This window comes from Rana temporaria, chromosome 3, assembly GCF_905171775.1.
Source record: "Rana temporaria chromosome 3, aRanTem1.1, whole genome shotgun sequence".
In the NCBI taxonomy this organism is placed as follows: Eukaryota; Metazoa; Chordata; class Amphibia; order Anura; family Ranidae; genus Rana; species Rana temporaria.
The window spans coordinates 401,915,309-401,936,018 of record NC_053491.1 but is presented as its reverse complement, the minus strand read 5'-3'; the positions used below and the strand labels follow the sequence as shown (position 1 = coordinate 401,936,018).

The window sequence follows — 20,710 nt, the reverse complement described above, 5'->3', positions numbered from 1 at the left end:
TTCAGTTGCTGTCCCATACAGATAAATTGAGGTGGACATTTTGAAATAGTTTGAAGTCAATGAACTCCTTTTCAGGCAAGCTGATTGAAAAGTGATTGGATTCTGGTGGCAAACAGTCTGTGAAATGATAAATAACTTTGCCATGTGCCAGGTAAAGATATATGCTTTGCAGAGTAAAAAAAATAAAAGCTCTTCTGTACCTCACCACAACAAGCATAATAGCAAATGGTGGTTACACATAGATCACTAGAGCAGTGGTATGCATGTCATTTACATAACGTACTAAATCAACTTTACATCAATAATAAATTGTGAAGTTGCTCTTTAAAAGAAAAATGTGCTGTCATTCATTTATAAACATTTAGCAGAATGTTATAAATTCCAGAAAAAAAAGTCAAGTAGTAGCAGTCTGCGGAAACCTCATGAACATGCAGCACAGTCTACCAGAGATACGATTTGATGTTGATCCAATGCCTGTAGCTAAGTCCTAAAGGGGAAGAGGACAGATTGTGAATAGTAGAATGGACTGGTTTAAGTCTGCGTCAGCGCTTTTCTCTGTCCCAGACATCCACTCAGCCAAGGATCAATGAGTCTGCCGGCTATGCAATGTTTGACAAATATCCAGAAACGCGCCCATAGCTCTGTGTTCAATTAGGTCTTGTCTGCAGCAAACGAGAGAAAAAGTTTACTCATATAAGTTTGACACTGTGACATATGGCATATGAGTTGCTGTCTTCCATTTAGAAGTAACACATCAGGCGGGCGCTATCTTTCTATCGCTCTGACAACAGATATTATAAAACTATAGAACAGCCTGCAGAACACTGCATGAGAGAAGAGAAAATATAGAGTGCAAGGAAAATGGCCAGGAAAATAAAGACAGGCAGGCAAAGAAAAATTGGAGGCTAAAAAATGAAATAAGGAAAAGGTTCTCTGGTTTGTTGGTCTATTAGTTATACCTTTTCCAACTTGTTTATTTCACTTCTGGCAGGTGGCTACTTGTCCTGAATACAGGAATTTGTAGAACAGGATGTATTTCTGTTCCTTACTTCAAGGTGCTCATAAAGTATACTTTAAAGGATAAGCTTTTAACTGAACCTTGAGTTTGGACTAGTTTAATACTGAGCTTAACCACTTCAATACAGGGCTTTAAAGCCCACCTCCATACCGGGCCTATTCTGGGACTTCTCTCCTACATGTACAAATCATCATTCTTTTGCTAGAAAATTACTCAGAACCCCCAAACAATATATATATTTTTTAGCAGACACCCTAGGAAATAAAATGGCGGTCATTGCAATTTTTTATCTTGTAAAAAAAATGGTTTCATGAATTAAAAAATAACAAAACAGTAAAGTAAGCCCAATTTTTTTGTAAAAAATGAAAGATGATGTTACGCCAAGTAAATAGATACCTAACATGTCATGCTTTAAAATTGCGCACATTCATGGAATGGCGCCAAACTTCATTACTTAAAAATCTCCATAGTTGACGCTTTAAAAATTTTCAGGTTACCAGTTTAAAGTTACAGAGGAGGTCTAGTGCTAGAATTGTTGCACATGCTCTAACACACGCGGCGACACCTCACATGTGTGGTTTGAACAACGTTTACATAAGTGGGCGGGACTTACATGTGCGTCCGCTTCTGAGCGCAAGCTACCGGGGACAGGGGGGTTTTAATATTTTTTTTTTTACTTATTTATTACACTTTAAAAAAAAAAATTCAATCGCTTTTATTCCTATTACAAGGAATGTAAACATCCATTGTAATAGGAATAGTGTGTGACAGGTCCTCTTTAATGAGAGATGTGAGGTCAATAAGACCCCACATCTCTCCTCCAGGCTAGAAAGAATGAGATCGTGAAAAAAAATTCACAGATCTCATTCTTACTAGCCGCAATTGCAGTTTGCTTACTTACGGGTACCCGGGCGTGATGTCATCACATCGCGCCTGGGCCACCAGTCATCTCTATGCTTCACATAGAATGGACGGCGATCATCTCTCCGGGCCCCTGATGGCACGGGAGAGCCCGGAGAAGCACCGGATGGCGGCGGAACGGATCGTTCTTACGGTGCGCAGGATCGCCGCCGGAAGAAAATGATATCTGAATGATGCCTCTAGGTGCAGGCAGCATTCAGATATCCCTGCACAAAGTACAGGACGTCATATGATGTCCACCCAGGATAACAGATCCCCTTTTTGGACGTCATATGATGGCGTGCGGTTTTAAAGTGGTTAAAGAGGAACTTCAAACCCAATTTTTAATTTTTTTGCCTTTTTAACCCCCTCCTACTATTTTCACTGGGGTAAACTCAATAAACATATTCTCCCCTTGACCTACAATATTGCACCATATCTTTTTCCTTTGTTTCTTTCCATGAGCTGTGTCACCTTGAAGTATTAAAGCGTCAGCCTGAGCTTAACAAGCACTGTGAAAACTCCCAGCACACCATAGGATTGTTTTTCCTTATCATTCCAAGCTAATTGCACTGGTCTGTGTGTGAAAAGGGGGGGATGTTTTTTGTGTTTTTTGTTTGTTCACATAATGTTTTGATGTTTTTTATATTTTGTCTCACATTGCATTTTTTGATCGATACCTCTATTTTGGGTGTAACATTTGGTATCATTGACACACGTTATACACTGTATACTAACAGTAGCAAAAGTTGTTATTAGCGCATTACTACCGTTTCCTCTCAGTTTTTTTTAGAATGTAGTCAGCAGTGATAGACAATGTATTCCTGTTAGTAAAGGTTTCTTTGTTTTTACAAAGTGATGCTGCAAAGAAGGTGGATCCCACAACCTTTTTTGATTACTCAATGTTAATTTTCCATTATTGAAAACCAAATTAAACAATGTAGGGTAAACCAGGCATATGGGAAAAATGGAGACTGTTATAGCTAATAGAGTTATTCTTTTCAAAATTATAAGGGTGGCACTGTAAGGCCTCATTTACACAGGTGGGCCTTCTGACTGCTGGACCACAAATTGACATTAGCAGTAGGAATGGTCCCGATGTTCGAGTCAAACGTAAGTGCGACTCGAACATGGGGTGTTCGTTTGCTCGCAAACCAACCGAACATTTGGATCGTTTGCGGCAAATTCGAGCGCCGCGGAGTGCCAAATAATGCACTGTGAGATTGCAGTGCATTGACGGCTGCTGATTGGCCAAAGCATGCACCTGACCTGCATGCTTTGGCCAATCAAAGTACACTGCTGTGAGAGCCATGATTGGCCAAAGATCGGGTGCCTTTAGCCAATCATGGCTCAGGGGGTCCATGCTCCACACTATATAAGGCTACGTACACAGTGGTCATATAGAGTTGTATTCAAAATTATTCAACCCCCACTGAAATTGATTGTTTTGGCCAGTTTGACATTGATTTTGATCATTCAGTCATCCTGCTTACAATTAAATCAAAGAGGCACGTTTAGGTCAGACAAATATAACATAACATTTATAATGAAATAACCACAAATGTATTTTCTGTGCTCACATCATTATCAGTTTTATTCAACCCCCAAGTGACATTCAATCTTAGTACTTAGTACAACATCCTTTTACAGTTATAACAGCTTTTAAATGTGAAGCATAGCTTGACACAAGTGTCTTGCAGCGATCTACGGGTATCTTCGCCCATTCGTCATGGGCAAAAGCCTCCAGTTCAGTCACATTCTTAGGCTTGCGCACTGCAACTGCTTTCTTTAAGTCCCATCAGAGGTTCTCAATCGGATTTAAGTCTGGTGACTGCGCTGGCCACTCCAAAATGTTCCAGCCTTTAATCTGCAACCATGCTCTAGTGGACTTGGAGGTATGCTTGGATCATTGTCCTGTTGAAAGGTCCAACGTCTCCCAAGCCTCAGGTTTGTGACAGACTGCATCACATTGCCATCCAATATCTCCTGGTACTGAAGAGAATTCATGGTACCTTGCACACGCTGAAGCTTCCCTGTACCTGCAGAAGCAAAACAGCCCCAAAGCATGATTGACCCCCCGCCATGCTTCACAGTAGGCAAGGTGTTCTTTTCATCATAGGCCTTGTTCTTCCTCCTCCAAACATAGCGTTGATCTATGGGCCCAAACAGTTCTAATTTTGTTTCATCAGTCCACAGAACACAATCCCAAAACGTCTGTGGTTTGTCCACATGACTTTTGGCATACTGCAGTCGACTCTTCTTATTCTTTGGAGACAGCAAGGGTGTGCGCCTGGGAGTTCTGGCATGGAGGCCTTCATTACGCAGTGTGTGCCGTATTGTCTGAGCAGAAACTTCAGTACCCACATCTGACAAATCTTTTCTCAGTTCCTCAGCAGTCACACAGGGACTTTTCTCCACTCTACGCTTCAGGTAGCGCACAGCAGTCGAAGTCAGCATCTTCTTTCTGCCACGACCAGGTAGCGTTTCAACAGTGCCCTTTGCCTTGAATTTGCGAATGATGCTTCCTATGGTGTCTCTTGGTATGTTTAACATCTTTGCAATCTTCTTATAGCCATTGCCCTTCCTGTGAAGAGTAATCACATCTTCTCTTGTCTTCCTGGACCATTCTCTTGACTTCACCATGTGTGTAACCACACCAGTAAATGTCTAGAAGGAGCTGAGTATCACAGTCATTTTAAAGCTGCCTAATTGGTGCTTATTAGGCTTTATTGCTGCTCCCTGACATCCACAGGTGTTTTCAATACCTGATTGAAAACACTTCAATGAACCTCTGTTCTTCAGAGTGGTAGTCTTTAAGGGGTTGAATAATTGTGTAAATGAAGAATTCACAAAATAAACATTTACTACTGTATTACAAAACCAATTGATGTCATTTTAGTTGCATATGGTTCTTTAAGAAGTCCTTGTAGGATTTCATTCTGAATACAATTACAAATGTACACTGCATTCCTTAAATCCTTTTACAGCATTGGGGGGTTGAATAATTTTGAACAAAACTGTATAGTGTTATGATTGAGAGAGCGTTAGCTAGAGGCAGGTTAGTTATATATATATACTTACAGTGTATTGAACTGATTAAGGGGAACCCTATGACAGAATTAGGAAACAAACGCCATGGGTCCCCCCAAAATCCATACCAGGCCCTTTGGTTCTGGCATAGATTTTAAGGGGAACTCCACGCCAAAACTTAAAATAAGTTATAAGTTACAAATTATCCAAAATAATGAATGCTGCATCTAAATGAATGGAATGTATTATTTAATAATAATAATAAAAAAAAACTCCTTATTATGTATTATTTTTTTTTCATTATGTTTCATTCGTTTAGAAAGGGTATTTGTTATTTTGAATAATTCGTAACTTTGGATAAATTTGAAATCGTAAATTCACTAAAAGCCAAAATTTGAAAGAAAATTCCAGTACCTATAATTTAATAGTCAGTTATTGTTAGTAAGCTTAGTTATTATTTCGGATTTTCAAATTTTGTGATTTTTGAATTTTGTAATGTTCGAATTTTGTGGTTTTCAAATTTTCGTTCTTTTGTATTTTTTTTCTTATTTTTTTTATTTCGATAATATTGAATGACCCAAAAAATAAATAAATTATGAAACGAAATTTAACAAATTTTTCGGCAGTGCATATGTCTAGTATTCATTAAAGATGAATTCCAATTATTTAGTATTTTATACCTAGTTTTATTGTTCCAATTTGGACCAATGTAATAATGCATATACCATACCTGGCAGATCCTGCTGGAAGCTGGAAATAAATTAAGTAGACACCGCTACTCCCAGTGATCTCCACTTCCTAGGCGATTCCATCCTGAGTGGCTGGCTTAATGCATTTTGAACACATCAAGTCGACCACTCAGCATGGGTGTCATTCAGAGAAAGCCTTGAATTTCTTGAATGATTAGATGAGGTGGAGAGGTGCAGGGCTGATGTCATGAAGACCATTGGGGTGACACTGCAGTTTTCCCATGCCAGCTTTAAGTCAAAGAAACAATTGCTCAGTTCTCAGTCTGCTGGCAGCAGAGAGCAGTGTTTCTCTCATGTCTCTCTCATGTCCTGCTCCAACTCTCACTGGAGCACCAGGCTGGGGAGTGGATGGAAGTAGCTAATTCCGGCTAGACATGTGCAATTAGTTTTTTTCCGAATTCATTTTTTTACAAATTTAGACAAATTCATTAATTCGGAAACATCTGAATTAATGAAAACCCAAATTTACGAATTATGAAAATTCGTAAATTCAAAATTCGTAAATTAAAAAATCTGAAAAAATAACTAACTATTAAAGCTACGAATTATCCAAATTAATGAATAAATAATATTAAAAATGTTTTATTATTACGAATTTACCACTCAGCATGGGTGTCATTCAGAGAAAGCCTTGAATTTCTTGAATGATTAGATGAGGTGGAGAGGTGCAGGGGTGATGTCATGAAGACCATTGGGGTGACACTGCAGCTTTCCCATGCCAGCTTTAAGTCAAAGAAACAATTGCTTAGTTCTCAGTCTGCTGGCAGCAGAGAGCAGTGTCTCTCTCATGTCTCTCTCTTGTCCTGCTCCAACTCTCACTGGAGCACCAGGCTGGGGAGTGGATGGAAGTAGCTAATTCCGGCTAGACATGTGCAATTAGTGTTTTTCCGAATTCATTTTTTTACAAATTTAGACAAATTCATTAATTCGGAAACATCTGAATTAATGAAAACCCAAATTTACGAATTATGAAAATTCGTAAATTCAAAATTCGTAAATTAAAAAATCTGAAAAAATAACTAACTATTAAAGCTACAAATTATCCAAATTAATGAATAAATAATATTAAAAATGTTTTATTATTACGAATTTATTTTTCATTTATTCCGTTCCATTTGTTTAGATGTGGCATTTGTTATTTTGGGTAATTCCTAACTTTGCATAAATTCATATTTGTTCAATTTGTATTTGTTACGTTCATACGTACCAATACCTATAATTTAATAGTTAGCTATTATTAGTTAGTTATTATTTCGAATTTTCGGATTTTGTTCTTTCGAAAAATTCTGAATTTACAAAATTCAGAATTTACAAAATTCAGAATTGCGATCATAACGAATGACCCGAAAAATGAAAAAAACAAACAAACAAATGAAACGAAAAAAAAAATTCTGCTGTGTACATGTCTAATTCTGGTTCTCAGCCACATACTAGAAAAAGGGACCAACTATTAAGCAGAAAGCTACTGTAGGTGGACCCCAGCAGTATTTTTAGCATCCTTCCCGATCTTTTACCATCAGCTAATAGTAGGCTCGCTATCAGCTGACTCTGGGTCATAGGAGAAAAAACAGCAATGTACTCCTAAAGAGAAGTACAGCCAAAAATGCTTTGTTCATATTTTTTTTAACTGGGACAGTAAAAGAATAAAAATAAATGAAAATAAGTATGGAAAAATGTTGTTTGAAAAAAAAATCCCTGTTTAATTGTATGCATTGCAAAAATTCTGGCAAAGATTGCAGTTCCACCCACTGCTTTATCTTTAAGCTGTACACATGAATCCACTCACTTCCTACCTCCTGCAGTAATTTCTACCTTGCTACTGTAGGTGGAATCTGTCAGCTTTAGCTACCTGACAGGCCCAGTGTTAAAATCAAATGAAATTATCGAGAAAACCAGATGGCTATTTGCTTAGCATGAAAATACATTTATGAGGAAGTTCCATACATAGTTTGTTGACATTGTTATGATTGCTATAGTTACATCATAACTGGCTCCCGATTGAAATTGAAAGGTCATTTTTAATAACATTAAATTACAAAATTGCTTGTAAATGTACAATTACAGTATATGTGTAGTATCAATTATTTTAACAAAAGTGGAGTTACACTTTTAACTTGTTGTTCTACTACCTAAAGTCTATTATGTTTTCAGGAGAAATCAGCCACATTGGGAAGACGGTGCTAATTGAAAAACACTTTTGTTGCATTAAATTCAAATTTTTTGGCAGACCTAAAGCTATCCAATAGAGATTGGGCAGTCACTATTATCGATGTAAGAAAAAAGTGAAGAGAAAAGAGCCTCTGAGTATACTGTGTTTTATTATAAAAAGTAAAATTATCCAGCACTTACATCATAATATTATGCTGCAGTCAGGGAGGCTGGTGTAGGTCTGTAGCTGACAGTCAGTAATGCGTGTGAGCTCGGGAGCCGGAGGGAGCCGGGGAGAAACGGCTATGTCCGTGTTGTTAAACCGCTGCTAGGCAGTGAGCTCGTCTGCTGGTACGTGACGTCAGCTTGGACGGGGGCCGAGGAGGACCACAACGCGTTTCAGAGCATGCGCAAGGAACCGACCTGCGCGCTCCTTTTTCAAGTGTAATAGGGTAGAGGAAAGGACTTGTATTATAACCGGTCATGTGGTGGGGGCCGACCAATGGGAGTACAGAGAGAATGAGCTAATGAAGCTCAATAACATTGCTGCAATTGTAGACAAAGCAGAGCGAAAGTACATGGACTAATTTAGAAACAAACTAGTATAAAAAAGTGGATTAATTTTTAAAAAACGTTTTGTGCAAAGTTTAAGTATATATAATATAATGTGTAATGTCCATGTCTGCGCGTATATAGAGAAGGCACAATTGGCATATAAGAATAACTTTTTTCTTGCATATATTGAGCTGGCTTCGCTCCTGGATAGCTGCCCTGATCTACTGTCATCATCTACACTGGTTCTCCACTGCCATCAACTATAGCCTTTTGGCACCCTGCTGGGACTGATCCTATTATGGACTCATGAACACTTATACCATACACCTCCGTTGTGGTTTGTTATTTTAATTTTGAATTTTGAATTTTTACTTTAATTTATGTTATACATGCTTTTTATAATTTTCAGCCCCCCAATTGATTGTTCCGTGCAAACACCCAGAGCGCTGTACTCCGCCGCTATTTACTATTATCGATGTATTGATTTGTGTTTGAAACAATCTTCCCTAAACTACAAAAAAAGTATATCTACTGTATAGCCAAAACGTTTTCTTTTCATTTTGGATGGAGTAGGGAAATCACTATTAGTTACTATTGTTATTATTGCAGAAATACCACCTTGGACAATTGTCACCACAACAAGTATCCCCATTGAAAGATTTCCCCTCTGTTTCCATTCTGTTGACGAATAAAAGCTGCAGATTTTACAAATGGTCACCAAAACAAATTGAGGGAGTAGATCTTACTAACAGGAACACAGACAACAATAAAGCCTAATTGAGTTTCTAGAGATGGGATTGTGGTTCGCTGCCATGTTGCTACATCACAGTGAATTGCAGTGTGGTGGGTTACAGAGTGGTGTGAACCCACCTCCCCATATTCACTGTGCTGTTTAGTGCTCTGGGGGTATCACCCATTGTATTCTAACTGAATAGACCCAACAGTCCTTTTTAGGACTACCTTTTTTGTTTAGCTGCTACTAGTCCCACATTTGTTTTATTTTATTTTTTGTGGGGTGTGTTTTTTTTTATTGGCTTTCTCAGCTAAGCACACCCTTCTGCCTGCGTGTTTGAGCTAAGGGCAGATGAATTCCAGGCAGTAATTCTAGATGAATCACTACATGAATTATCTGCCCTTACTCAACATGACCACAGCTAGAAATGCTAGGGGTACGGAGGGTGAGGGGGGAGGAGGTTAATGTGATTTCTAAACAAAAATCACATTAACATTTATTTCTAAACAAAATAAAGCTTGGGGACATGGATGGATGGGTGAATTTGCTTTGAATATTACACATGAAATGAAAAAGTGATTTTGGTGTGTGGTGTACAGGTGTATTTCCGGTTCCAATTTTTTTTTCAGGACCAGCAAAATGTATTTGTTACTGATGTGATACTTGATGTGATTGTAGCCGTATTAGTGCAATTGTGACAGAGAAAATTGAGTACTGTCCGTGAAACTTTTTTTATTTGCACTAACATACAATTTTTCAGGACAAGCTTTCGGGGTGTTACCCCTTCTTCAAGGTCCAAGCAGTACTGATTCACAATGTGAATCAGTACTGCTTGGACCTTGAAGAAGGGGTAACACCCTGAAAGCTTGTCCTGAAAAATTGTATGTTAGTGCAAATAAAAAAAGTTTCACGGACAGTACTCAATTTTCTCTTACTGATGTGATCAAAGCTGTGCTTTGTTAGCAGCACATCACTGCACACTATTGTGGTCCACTTTATTGCAGCAAGTCACCACAGTGTCAGGTGCACTAAAGCACCACAATCTCAATCCCCATTGCTATAGCTGCTAGTAAAATTAGGCAATCCCATCTTATTGTGAAAAAAGTGTAGTTCTCAAATACATATATTATTAAAAATGCAATACATAATTATAAATATGAATAATTAAAAATGTCCAACATTAATAAACAAATCCAATTGAGATTTAAAAATCCATGGAGATTTGCTACAGCACTCGCACTCCCATAGTCTGGACATCTATTTTGACACAGGATTGTCTACTGACGACAATATAGGTGCGTGATATGATTCACCATACTGTGGTTCACTTGGTTACATATTGCTATGTACTCTCTCAATCTATGCATCTATATAAATATTATCTTTTATGCACTATTTTAATTCTTTTACCATTTTCTATTTCCGCTTCACATAAACGCAGTTTTACTATACAAACAAGTGTCTCACTTTTATTTATACCTCAATTCAAGTATTTCTGTCAATGCTATTTTTCCAGTCTCACTGTTTATTGTCAGATCCTTTCTCTCTTGTCTTACAATATTTTCCCTTTTCTATTTAATTTGACAAGGATCTGTTTCCTTTACACTAACCATCTTCAGCTTTGCTGTCTCTGGCTACTACTGGCGTCCCTGGATTCAAATAAATTCTTAACAGAGCAATTGTAAGTATTGAGGCTAGGTTAGCCCCCTCAATAGGACTCTTTTCTGTTCTTTAGCATAAAGTGTTCGCCTTTTTTCTCTTCCTTGTGGTCCTCGTTTGCCCCCTGCAGCCACTGTGATACAGTGCCTGGTTACGGTCCTGGGACGGTCCTGGTACCGACTCGGTCTTTTGAAGGACCCTAGGTAGGGGTGGTGTTTTTGGGGGGGTAGGAGGACCAGGGGGTTTGGAGACACTGTGAGCCTTGTCGTGTTGCCAGTCTATTATGTATATGCTGTACTATGTAAATGATAAATTTAACTTTTTTTTTACATTACTGAATATGTTGTATTTTTGAATTTCTAGAGCCATTTTCAAATATTGGTTACTACTACTTCCCCTGAAGAAGCCAATGTTTTGTGAAACATGTACTGTAGGGATATGCCACATGTAACCACTATAGGCTTTTTAATACTCTGGATAGTATTAAACAGTATATGGATGCTCTGTATTTTACATGCACCTACAAATGTATTTTGTTAAATAAAAAAATGTAATCAAATATATAATTTTATAAACAAATACTTGTATTTTCATACTGTCTAGACACCGCTATAATCCTGATCCCCTTTCTTTTTTGTTCTAATTGTTACTAGAGATGAGGCGCCGGATCTATTGAGGACAAGCCACATTCCACTATACCAAGTGAAAAGTGTCTAAAGTTAAATAAAATAAGATCTGCAAAAAAACTACTTTTGATAAAGCTTCGAAAAAGGGAACAGCATAATCTTCAGCCAAAGATCTTCCACCAATGAGGAAAAAGAAAGACACCTTCACATTCACATCAGTGTGTCCATATCCTTACTAAATGTGTATGACCTCCAATCAAGGTAACATCAACTAACGCTAAAGTTGTTAACATCAAACAGGGTATCTGGTGGTCTTCATCGGTTCTATGCATATGAAACACTCCAGCAATGGAAACCATATGGAAAGAAAAGAGCTCCTTGTGCAGTAAATTCCAATAATATTTATTTAACAAGATTAAAATGAGCAGTAACACATGTATCGCTGTATGAGCATCCAATCCTCCGAGCACTCGGCAAAGCCGACTTTCAGGTTCGATCATCGGTAATGGTGTCACTACCGCAGGGCCCACCTAACTTGTTTCATTATAGCTGACATATTTAAGGGGAGTGGCTAAAAGATGGCATCATTCAACACTCTATTTATAGTAACCCGGAAGTAGAAAGAGGAGAATTGTAGCGTGCACACACATGAATATGTGACAACAAAAAAAGCCTAGATAATACAAAATGTCATCTTGTGACAGATCGCAAAAACTGCAGCACAAATATAAATCAGCAAAATGGGACAATGCCTAGAAAGGATACGATGCTCACACTTCACAAAAGTACAAAAACATAAACAATTTAAAGAAATATAAATAATACATATATATAAAATAGAATAGTAACTTTAAAAAAAAACTGTTTATATCCCACTCAGCATTGAGGATATATGGTGTATAAGTGTTAAGATCATATATCCAACGTGTCTCTAATTGGATATCTCTTTTTTAACAGAAATTCCTCTCTAGTGAGGTACATATGCATCAATTGCAAAAAATATAGTGCCAGTCAGGTCCCTGTCATGACGTCTATCATAATGCCTAAATACATAATGACCCGGAAAACATCACTTAATGTTGGTTTGCAGTCAGAACACAAATAGGAGGTGGCGGAGTAGAAAACAAATCCTTTGTCATCCTCCAACTACTTCAACTCTATTTTAAATAATTTCATCAGATGTTGAGGAAGATAGTGCATGCAGCAAAGAGGGAGAGTGTTCTGCATATGCAATCTAAACACTGAAAGTGTAATCTCTATAGCTAATCCAGTTGTGATGAGATAGCTTAACTTACAGTCTCAGTAGCTTGGCAGACAGTGACTCGATCCAAATGACATCTTGCAGATTGTAAAAAACGTTAGCCCAAAACAAATGAACATTAGAGGCTAAAGTATGAAGAAGAAGGGTGGGACATAGAGCATTCTCTAGCTACAGAGTAAGGTGGGGACAAAACGATCAAAGCCAAACAAACAGACCCTGCATATGTAACATGATTGAAAGGATAACAGTTATAAGGAATCAAATGCCAACAATGTTCCTGCAGGTGCAGCTTATGGTCAAGTGAGTTTGAGTGATAAGGAGGGTGGGGATGATGAGATGACAAACTGTATCCAGGTCTCTAAAAATGTAGAAAAGTAAATTGAGGGAGAGGCACAACATCAGCATAGTACAATGTCATCCAGTGGCAGCTGGAGTGCGAGTGGTGAAAGCAGCTGCCACATCCCTCCAGATCGCACTGCTCCATGGTTGCAGGCCACCGGAAATCCTACTTCCACGCCACAGGGTTTAGAAGTGTGGTTCTTTTTCTATACATGTGCTGTAGTTGACACCGTAGTGTTTTTCTGCATCTGCCCGCAGAATATCAAGCATGGTAAATCTACCAGTCATTTTGTTTCCACATGCATGTGGAGACACATGACTGTTCAATACAAAGCTCTGTGGGAGCAGCACATGAATGATACTGTTTTTTAGACAAATGGCCACCATCCTTCTGTTTTCTGCCCCTTCCTTTCCATCTCTTCCCCCACACCACAGGATTCTACATCTGCATTTGCTACTACATCTAAAGGCCTCAAGCAATAGTGATGAAAGTCTGAAAAGTCTTATGGCATATTAAACGGTGAAGAGGGTCAGCATGAGACCATGCCTGATAGGGCCTTTTGTATGCTCAAAGATTCTTACATCCACCCTGCAATTTCCAGCTATATTAGTCAAGGACCAGGAAGGTGTCTCTTACTCATTTACATGGAGGAAGTAGCCTGTATCTATGGGCCCTCTTAACTTTCCAGAGTCCCATCTACAGAACCCCCCAACCACTAGGATAGGGTTGTGGTGAAGAGGCCCTTGCCCTCATCATCACAGAGGCAAACTGCTCTACCAGGGTGGTTGCCGCAGGCAAGGTATTTGCAATGTTGAGGGCATTTGGTTTGGTATGGTTAAAGAGGGGTTTTACATGCTTATCTCCCTCTTTCCTGATGAGCCAAATTCCATGCTCAGATTAGAGTCTGGTATGGATTTTGTGGGCGAACAACCTCACACTTTTTATTTCTTGTTTTTGCATGTCATTCCCCCTTAAAATCAAAACTACATCCAATGGGTTTGGATTTTAGGACCATTTTATTTATTTGCTATTTTGTGTATGGGATTCCTTTTGAAATCCATACCATATATTCATCAAAGATAACAGTCCAGTACATATTTTTAGGAGGAATTCTATGCCTATGCCACCCAAACTTCAGTAATGTTTTGCAAAACCCCCTTTATTATATGTAATCTTTATTTGAATTTTACATTTTTATAAACAGTTTGACCTCACAACAAGGTCACATAAATTGGGGGGGGGAGTAGGGGTAGGGGACAAGGGGAAAAAGGGGGAGGGGGACGGGAGAAACAAAAGGGTACAAATGCGGACAACTATATCAACAGGGATACATATCTACTTATAATAACCAAAGGGGCACCCTTCCTGTCCCAGACATTCAAGTTATATGGATAGGCCTCCCCTCCAAACTGGGGGGGGTAGGGTGTTCATTAGCTTTAGATCTAGAGTCATTGCAAACATGGCTCCCATAATATAAACATCATAAGTGAACTTGAAGTACCTAGATCGGTCAGATTCCTGGTGACCGCCCAAGTAGTTCAAGAAACAAGGAAAAATTTATACCACAACAAAACAAATCCATAAGAATCAAAAAGAAAGGAAAAGGAGGGAAGAGAGAAGAGGAAAAAAAAGTAGGAAAAAGGAGAGAGAGAAGGAAAAGAAGGCATGTGAAATAGTTCTCACCAGATTCGTTGATACATTGGGTCCACTTTTAAGTGGAGCCTGTAGTAGTTGAATGATGGTTCGCCTGGAGGAGTCTCCCAAAGGAAGGATCCGCTAGAGCGAGTAGTGCAACATCTAAACTAGATGAGGCCATAGTTGTGTCATGAATGTGGGTTTTCCGGGCTGCCAATGTAAGGTCGAATCGCTCACGAGTATCTCTACAAGAAGCGATACGGCACCGCAGCGCTTTAACTGACAATTGCGCAGTCATGCGACGCTATATCCAAACAAAAATGTTCCCACAAATAGAGCTTTCTTTTGGTGGTATTTGATCACCTCTGCGGTTTTTATTTTTTGTGCTATAAACAAAAAATAGAGTGTCAATTTTGAAAAAAAAATAATAATTTTACTTTTTTCTATAATAAATATCCCCCCCAAAAAATAAAATTTCTTCATCAGTTTAGGCCAATATGTATTCTAAATTTTTTTGGTAAAAAAATCGCAATAAGCGTATATTGATTGGTTTGCGCAAAAGTTTTAGCGTTTACTAATCTTTAGAAATGTATAGAATAGTATGACTGATTATTGTGTTGAATACTTTTCCTTCAAAATACCAATGCAATAATTAAGGGCTAGGTGGTATTTACATGAATTATTCATGAACTTGAATTTCTATTGTCCACATGATGATGAGATGAACAATCAAGCTTGTTGCTTATCAAGAGCATATTACAACAGATGTCAAGCCAGAGGCTACACCCCAATAATTCAGCTTTCAAATCCTGTATGTAAAAATTAGATTTAAATTAAAGTTCCTACCCAGAAGCCAGTTTAACTTTTACTTGGGATCTTGACCAATGCGCCATCAATAAATCACTATGTTCATGGTGTACTTTACTACTTGATACTCAAGACATGTTGGTCTTTAGTGGAATGGGTATCATCCATCATACTCTAGAAAAAAAAGACAAATACTTGCCCCATATGGCTTCCCTGAAGGAAGTTGTCATAACCAGACCATTCTTGTGTATATCAGATGGATCTGACACTTTCATGATATGTCTTAGAGATGCTGGCCCATTCACGCATGTCAAATCACATAACCAAGCTGTGTGAGCATAATAAATGGGCTGTTATTCTTCTTTTTTCCTTTCTTACAAGAATATCTGCACACATATGCCTGAAAGGGCTTCCAAAATGTTTAATATCTAATGGAAATGGTTTGTTTATATTAGATTTTTTTTTTGTTCTTCAATAAGCATTCTAAGCATCAAGCACTTACTAATGGATTCCAGGATTTACAGTTGAAATCTAGGAAATATATTATTGCTGATTTATTATTTAGATAAAATACTTATAAAACATAAAATATTTATTGTGATTCAAAAAACGTGTAGTGACAGATGTACAAAGAATGCCACTGCTCACCTACTTGTGAAAAAGTGAGGTGCTCGGCTACTATGCTGATCACTTGTATTTGAGTCATTCAATCACGCTTTTTTCTGGTAATTCTGCCCGGTGATCCAGCCATTACCAAATTTCCTGTCTGAAGGTGACATTGCTCACTCACTGTACTTTATATATATAAAGCAGTATTGTCAAACTAGATCAGGAACACATACCCCATCCCCCTTCTTCTTCAAACCATAGAAGGGATGTTCTGTGGTCCTCAGACAGCTGGAAACAATGTAACTAATAAGAGTGCAGCACAGGAAGTTACAGCTTCCATAGAATTCTGGCAGGGTTAATGGATATTTTTTGAACAAATATAATAAAGCACTTTCAAATTGTAGAATTAGCAGAACAAAAGGGAGCAAATCAAATATGTTCATTGTTAACATTTACATACACTTTATTAGCCAGATTCACTAAGAGTTATGCCGGCGTATCAGTAGATACGCCGTCGTAACTCGCCGTGAATACAGCACTTGCCTCTCTGACTTACGGCGGCGTAGCGTATATGCGATACGCTACGCCTGCCTAATGTTGCGCCCGCCTACGTGAATCTGGCTATATATTACTATATTAAAATAAATAAATAGAAAACCACGCAAGTGTATAAATCAAAAATAAGTAAACAACACTAAAGCAGAACTGCTTCCGGAACTTCCGGTTCCGGCGCCGCATGGAGTAGCTGCTTTCCTCAGCAGATCCCGCAACCAGGCTCCAATTCGGCATAAAAAGCCAGCGAACCCCCGAGGTGAGGATGGACAGGTTTTTAGAAAAAAAACGGCGCGCGATCGTACGCGGCCGCAGCAAATCGAGGCCCCGGCTTCGGCCTTCCCGGACCCATCCGCGGAAACGGCTCCCGCGATGGAGGTGAGTGCTGTTCCACCTCCCCCAACTTCTCCACAGACTGCCCCGCCATCCCTAGCCCCTCCACACCAAGGGGACCTGCACAATATAGACCTTATTGCTCAAGCAGTGGCAGCGCTGTTAGCCCCTATGATAGCCACCTCCGTGGAAAAGGTGGTTAATGCAGGCATGCAGAAGCTCCAGGCCCAGCTGGGGGAGCACGCATCCAGGCTGAACGAGGCCGAGCACTGCATCACTAACATTGAAGAGGAATTTTACCAGGCCCAATCAACCGAAATGGCCCAGGATAAGACAAACAAGTACATACTTGACAAGCTGGATGACTTGGAGAACAGATCCAGGCGGAGTAACCTACGTTTCGTAGGCGTCCCAGAGTTGCTTCAGCCCGCCGCACTCTCAGACCTCTGCTCACATCGCATACCTGAGGCTCTAGGTCTTCCAGGCTCCTGCACAGTTGACTGTGCTCACTGTATGGGTCTCTTCAATTCCGATCGCATATCACCCCGCCCTGTGATCGCCAAGTACCTGAACTATAAAAGAAGGGATGGGGACAGGGGACGAGGGACAGTGGCTAGGGCTGGTCCTCTAAGAATCCCCTCCCCCCAAAAGGGGGCGTTTATGGGACTATCTCGGTACTGGGTAAACAATAACATACATATAATATAAAAATATATTTTATTACATACAATTGTTGAACAAAGAATACATGGTAAAATTGAAAAGACAGGACCTCAGGGAGTACCCCTGGGCAATTTTGTTGTTGCAAACATATAGACTGGTCTATGCCTCGACTAGTTTCGCGGTGAAACCGCTTTCTCAAGAGAACCAATCTATAAAGCAATTAAATACAATTAATGTTATGCAAATATGATAAATTCAACAATAGCCATAGTAATACAATGCAATAACAAAATAAAAGTAAAATGAAGGAAAAAAGCTCACCCATAATTAGGTGGTGAAGTGTGGTTTCAGGCAACCCAGGTGGGGTAACCCCCCCGCGACGGACAAGGGGGATATTGCGGAAAACTCTGATTGGAGGCATGAAATAGATACAAGTTCAAGTAGCTGCCCTGTCACAGGGGCTCTATTCGGTTTTGAAAACTCCTCCAGCCCATTAGCCCTCCTTGTGACCACCTCCTGTATGGTTTAACAACCTATCTGTGATCTAATTATTGTGGGAATTACTCTTCCCCCAATTTATTGTTAATCGCCTTTTAATTCTAAATGTATGTCTTGTAATTCCTGTATATATAGATAGCGACCCCTGGTGGTTATGTGTGGTCGTTGGCTGCCTGGTTTCCTTCTCCCCATGTCGGCGGACTTGTGTTTCCCCTGGGAGGGATGAGCTTCTGCCTGTCCCCTCCTTGCCCTCCCCGGACTGGGCTCTCCGCCCCTATGGTCCGTGTTGAGGGCGCACGCGCGGACAGCGTCTAACGTGAACCCGCGCTGTGTGGAGGAACTGACCTATGACGTCAGACGCCGCTGATTGGCGGCGGCTCTGGGGTCATGGGGTTGGGGAGCTCACTTAAAGGGCTTTTGCCCGTGAGTGAGCACCGCGGATCTCTCCCCATGGTTCCTATATGCGGACCACAGCTCTGAGACGGACTACCTACCTCCTGGAGGGGAGACTCCCATAGGCATAATTCTTCCAGGCTATTTGTATATCCATTCTAATTACCCATACTAACCCACTATCACTGCATTTATTGACTCCCCCTTTTTGGGCAGTCCCTTGCTATGATGGACCCTACAGTATCCACCTATATTAATTACACCTTCCTGGCCATGATTACCTGGGGATGTCCACACCCTCCATCTGTCTCACCATCCCCGCAATTTAGTGAACCAACATATGGGTTGGCATTCATACCACCATCATTTAACTATTTGGTGAGTTTAAATTGGTTCTGTTTAGCCTTGTTTGGTTATGGGTATCCCTCCTGCCCCCCCCCCTTCCCTTGCCCTCCCTAATTCCCCTACCCCCAAAAAACCCCCCCTTTTCCTTTCCCATCCCTTCCTCCTGCACTTTATCCCACCCACCCTCCTTTTCTCCCCCCCCCTTCTCCTGCCCTGTCCTTACCTCTCCCCCTCCTCCTCCCTCCCCTTGTTTTCCTCCCCCCCTCTTTCTTCTTCCCCTCCCCCCTTTTTCTCCCCCCCTTCCCCTCCCCCCCACCTTCTCCCCCCCTTTCCCTCCATTTTCCCTCTTTCCCCTCCCTGGTTTTCTCAGCTATTCCCTCCCCCCTCTGTCCTCCCTCTCGGTCCCTTTTCCCCCTGTCCTATCACTCCCCTTTCCTTCAATTCCTCCACAGGTGTCCCTCTTTCTTGCCTTGACATTGCTTCCTACTTGAACTTGTATCTATTTCATGCCTCCAATCAGAGTTTTCCGCAATATCCCCCTTGTCCGTCGCGGGGGGGTTACCCCACCTGGGTTGCCTGAAACCACACTTCACCACCTAATTATGGGTGAGCTTTTTTCCTTCATTTTACTTTTATTTTGTTATTGCATTGTATTACTATGGCTATTGTTGAATTTATCATATTTGCATAACATTAATTGTATTTAATTGCTTTATAGATTGGTTCTCTTGAGAAAGCGGTTTCACCGCGAAACTAGTCGAGGCATAGACCAGTCTATATGTTTGCAACAACAAAATTGCCCGGGGGTACTCCCTGAGGTCCTGTCTTTTCAATTTTACCATGTATTCTTTGTTCAACAATTGTATGTAATAAAATATATTTTTATATTATATGTATGTTATTGTTTACCCAGTACCGAGATAGTCCCATAAACGCCCCCTTTTGGGGGAGGGGATTCTTAGAGGACCAGCCCTAGCCACTGTCCCTCGTCCCCTGTCCCCATCCCTTCTTTTATATATTAATCGGGATGATGGTACACTTTTACTAGTAACTACCTTATTTATCTGAGGCCATACTCCAACATTTTTTGCAAGTACCTGAACTACTCGGAGAAGGCCCTCATCCTACAGAAGTTCAGACAGTCCATAACCCTCCAGATAGACGGCATGAATATCCTGGTTTTCACGGACTACTCGGTTGAAGTCTCCAAGAAAAGGAAGGCCTTCCAGCAGATATGCTCGGAGCTTCATCGTATGCAGGTTAAGTTCTCCATCAATGATCCATCTACAGCAGAAGCGTTTCTGAGAACACACCGCCCAGGATCTCATCTCAACCCATCTCCTAAACCAGCATCCTCGAATCGGGCCCTGGAACACGGTAGCCCATGCAAAGACTTTCCTAAACGCTTCAGAGCATCTGGACCGGAGCAACGTCAAATCTCCTCATCTTGACTCCCCTCCACCTGGTCCACGGTTCTGTTCCATTCAGCCACCGCTTCTGGACCTTCTTGTACCCCGTACGACACACTCTTCACCCCTGATATGCCTGCCCCTCTTCCTCGCACTTGAAGACTACCAGTAGGCTGAAAACTTTTTTTTTTCTCTGAACACCTCTTATTTTGTGTATTTGTTTCTTTGTTATGCATATGTACACTGTTATATACTGTTGACAATCTCTCTACATGCAGGCTCTTCAACCCTCGAACAGACCCAAAAGGCACGTTTAGAGGCCTCCTTACACAAATTTGTAAATTACTCTCGAGACTGAGCAAGGGCCCGAATCGCCCTACGCATAGGTATCAATGACACTATGCGTCAGTATTACTCGTCCCTCTACGCTCCTGACCCGATAGATAA

General features: G+C 40.3%; 1 long non-coding RNA gene across 1 annotated transcript; it reads left to right on the top strand.

Moving 5' to 3' along the window:
• Positions 1 to 18,790: 18,790 nt before the first annotated feature.
• Positions 18,791 to 19,744, top strand: LOC120930889. The gene is made up of 2 exons (XR_005747770.1): positions 18,791 to 18,887; positions 19,375 to 19,744. It is a non-coding gene; the product is annotated as an uncharacterized LOC120930889 (long non-coding RNA).
• Positions 19,745 to 20,710: the final 966 nt, after the last annotated feature.